Raw genomic sequence first — 4804 nt, forward strand, 5'->3', positions numbered from 1 at the left:
TGAACTCAGGAGAAGAATGGATGAACACAGTGAGAATTTTAACAAACAGTTGGAAAATATAAAGAAGGATCAAACAGAACTGAAGAATACAATAACAGAAATTTAGAAATACACTAGAAGGAAACAACAGTAGATTAGATTATATAAAGGAATGGATCTCCAACCTGGAAGACAGAGTAATGGAAATCACCCAAGCTGAACAGAAAAAAGAAAAAAAAATTTAAGTAAAGACAGTTTAAGAAACCTCTGAGACAACATTAAGTGTACTAACATTTGCATTATATAGGGGTCCCAAAAGGAGAAGAAAGAGAGAAAGAGGCAGAGAACATATTTGAAAATATAGTACCTGAAAACTTCACTAACATGGGAAAGAAGAGACATTCAGGTCCAGGATGCACAGTGAGTTCAAACAAGATGAAGCCAGAGGGATCCACATCAAGACACATTATAATTAAAATAGCAAAAATTAAAGATAAAGAGAGAATATTAAAAGCAGCAAGGGAAACGTAACAAGTTACCTACAAGGGCACTCCCATAAGTCTATCAGCTGACATTTTGGCAGAAACTCTGCAAGTCAGAAGGGAGTGACATGATATATTCAACATGATCAAAGGATATAGCCTCATCCACCAGAGGGCAGACAGCAGAAGCAAGAAGAACTACAATCCTGCAGCCTGTGGAACAAAAATCATATTCACAGAAAGATAGACAAGATAGAAAGGCAGAGGACTATGTACCAGATGAAGGAACAAAATAAAACTGCAGAAAAACTACTAAATGAAATGGAGAGAGGCAATCTTTCAGAAAAAGAATTCAGAATAATGATAGTGAAGATGATCCAAGACCTTGGCAAAAGAATGGAGGCAAACATTGAGAAGATGCAAGAAACATTAAATAAAGATCTAGGAGAATTAAAGAACAAACAGAGATGAACAATACAATAACTAAAATGAAAAGTACACTAGAAGAAATCAATAGCAGAATAACTGAGGCAGAAGAACAGATAAGTGACCTGGAAGACAGAATGGTGGAATTTACTGCTGTAGAACAGAATAAAGAAAAAAAGAATGAAAAGAAATGAAGACAGCTTAAGAGAACTCTGTGACAACATTAAACACAACAACATTCTCATTATAGGGGTCCCAGAAGGAGAAGAGAGAGAGAAAGAACCCGAGAAAATATTTGAAGAGATTATAGTCGAAAACTTCACTAACATGGAAGAGGAAATAGCTACCCAAGTCCAGGAAGTGCAGAGAGTCTCATACAGGATAAAACCAAGGAGAAACACACGAAGACAAATAGTAATCAAATTGGCAAAAATTAAAGACAAAGGAAAATTATTGAAAACAGCAAGGGAAAAATGACAAATAACATACAAGGGAGCTGCATTAAGGTTAACAGCTGATTTCACAGCAGAAACTCTACAAGCCAGAAGGGAGTGGCAGGATATATTTAAAGTAATGAAAAGGAAGAACCTACAAAGAAGATTACTCTACCTGGCAAGGATCTCATTCAGATTTGATGGAGAAATCAAAAGCTTTACAGACAAGCAAAACCTAAGAGAATTCAGCACCACCAAACCAGCTCTACAACAAATACTAAAAGAACTTCTCTAAGTGTGAAACAAGAGAAGAAAAGGACCTACAGAAACAACCCCAAAACAATTAAGAAAATGATAACAGGAACATACATATCGATAATTACCTTGAACGTGAATGGATTAAATGCTCCCACCAAAAGACACAGGCTCACTGAATGGATAGAAAAACAAGATCCATATATATGCTGTCTACAAGAGACCCACCTCAGACCTAGGGACACATACAGACTGAAAGTGAGGGGATGGAAAAAGATATTCCATGCAAATGGAAATCAAAAGAAAGCTGAAGTAGCAATACTCATATCAGATAAAATAGATTTAAAAACAAAGAATGTTACAAGAGACAAGGAAGGACACTACATAATGATCAAGGGATCATCCAAGAAGAAGATATAACAATTATAAATATATAGGCATCCAACATAGAAGCACATCAATACATAAGGCAACTGCTAACAGCTGTAAAAGAGAAAATCGCCAGTAATGCAATAATAGTATGGGACTTTAACACCTCACTTACACCAATAGAAATATCATCCAAACAGAAAAGTAATAAGGAAACAGAAGCTTTCAATGAAACAATAGTCCAGATAGATTTAATCGATATTTATAGGACATTCCATCCAAAAACTTTCTTCTCAAGTGCACATGGAACATTCTCCAGGATAGATCACATCTTGGGTCACAATTCAAGCCTCAGTAAATTTAAGAAAATTGAAATCATATCAAGCATCTTTTCTGACCACAACACTATGAGATTAGAAATCAATACCGGGAAATAAAATGTAAAAAACAAAAACACATGAAGGCTAAACAATACGTTACTAAATAACCAAGAGATCACTGAAGAAATCAAAGAGAAATAAAAAAAATACCTAGAAAAAATGACAATGAAAACACGATGATCCAAAACCTATGGGATGCAGCAAAAGCAGTTCTAAAATGGAAGTTTATAGCTATACAAGCTTACCTCAAGAAACAAGAAAAATCTCAAACAAACAATCTAACCTTGCACCTAAAGGAACTACAGAAAGAAGAACAAAAAACCCCCAAAGTTAGCCGAAGGAAAGAAATCATAAAGATCAGAGCAGAAATAAATGAAATAGAAACAAAGAAAACAATAGCAAAGATAAATAATACTAAAAGCTGGTTCTTTAAGAAGATAAACAAAATTGATAAAACATTAGTCAGACTCATCAAGAAAAAGAGGGAGAGGATTCAAATCAATAAAATTAGAAATGAAAAAGAAGTTACAACAGACACTGCAGAAATACAAAGCATCCTAAGAGACTACTACAAGGACTCTATGCCAATAAAATGGACAACCTGGAAGAAATGGACAAATTCTTAGAAAGGTATAGCCTTCCAAGACTGAACCAGGAAGAAATAGAAAATACAAACAGACCAATCACAAGTAATGAAATGGAAACTCTGATTAAAAATCTTCCAACAAACAAAAGTCCAGGACCAGATGTCTTCACAGGTGAATTCTATCAAACGTTTAGAGAAGAGCTAATACCCATCCTTCTCAAACTCTTCCAAAAATTTCAGAAGAGGGAAAACTCCTAAACTCATTCTATGAGGCCACCATCACGCTGATACCAAAACCAGAAAAAGATACTACAAGAGAAAAAAATCACAGACCAATATCACTGTAGAACATAGATGTAAAAATCCTCAACAAAATACCAGCAAACAGAATCCAAGAACACATTAAAAGGATCATACACCATGATCAAGTGGGATTTATCCCAGAGACGCAAGGATTCTTCAATATATGCAAATCAATCAATGTGATACACCATATTAACAAATTGAAGAATAAAAACCATATGATCATCTCAATAGATGCAGAAAAAGCTTTTGACAAAATTCAACACCAATTTATGAGAAAAACTCTCCAGAAAGTGAGCATAGAGGGAACTTACTCAGCATAATAAAGGCCATATACAACATGCCTACAGCAAACATCATTCTCAATGCTGAAAAACTGAAAGCATTTCCTCTAAGATCAGGAACAAGACAAGGATATCCACTCTCACCAGTTATTCATCATAGTTTTGGAAATCCTAGCCATGGCAATCAGAGAAGAAAAAGAAATAAAAGGAATACAAATTGGAAAAGAAGAAGTAAAACTGTTACTGTTTACAGATGACATGATACTATATATAGAGAATCCTAAAGATGTCACCAGAAAACTACTAGAGCTAATCAATGAATTTGGTAAAGTAGCAGGATACAAAATTAATGCACAGAAATCTCTTGCATTCCTATACACTAATGATGAAAAATCTGAAAGAGAAATTAAGGAAACATTACCATTTATTATTGCAAGAAAAAGAATAAATACCTAGGAATAAACCTACCTAGGGAGACAAAAGACCTGTATACAGAAAACTATAAGACACTGATGAAAGAATTTAAAGATGATACAAACAGATGGAGAGACATACCATGTTATAGATTGGAAGAATCAATATTGTGCAAATGGCTATACTACCAAGAGCCATCTACAGATTCAATGCAAGCCCTATCAAATTATCAATGGCATTTTCACAGAACTAGAACAAAAAAATCTTAAAGTTTGTATGGAGAAAGAAAAGACCCCAAATAGCCAAAGCAGTCTTGAGTAAAAAAAAAATGGAGCTGGAGGAATCAGGTTCCCTGACTTCAGACGATACTGCAAAGCTACAGTAATCCAGACAATATGATACTGGCACAAAAACAGAAATATAGATCAATGGAACAGGATAGAAAGCCCAGAGATAAATCCATGCACCTATGGTCAATTAATCTTTGACAAAGGAGGCAAGGATATATACAATGGAGAAAAGACAGTCTCTTCAATAAGTGGTGCTGGGATAACTGGACAGCTACATGTAAAAGAATGAAATTAGAACAATCCCTAACACCAAACACAAAAATAAACTCAAAATGGATTAAACACCTAAATGTAAGGCCAGAAACTATAAATCTCTTGGAGGAAAACATAGGCAGAACACTCTGTGATATAAATCACAGCAAGATCCTTTTTGAGCCACCTTCTAGAGAAATGGAAATAAAAATAAAAATAAACAAATGGACCTAATGAAACTTCAAAGCTTTTGCACAGCAAAGGAAACCATAAACAAGACAAAAAGACAACCCTCCAATGGAAGAAAAATTTTGCAAATGAACATCGGACAAAGGATTAATCTCCAAAAT

The sequence above is a fragment of the Mesoplodon densirostris genome, chromosome 11 (assembly GCF_025265405.1).
Source record: "Mesoplodon densirostris isolate mMesDen1 chromosome 11, mMesDen1 primary haplotype, whole genome shotgun sequence".
In the NCBI taxonomy this organism is placed as follows: Eukaryota; Metazoa; Chordata; class Mammalia; order Artiodactyla; family Ziphiidae; genus Mesoplodon; species Mesoplodon densirostris.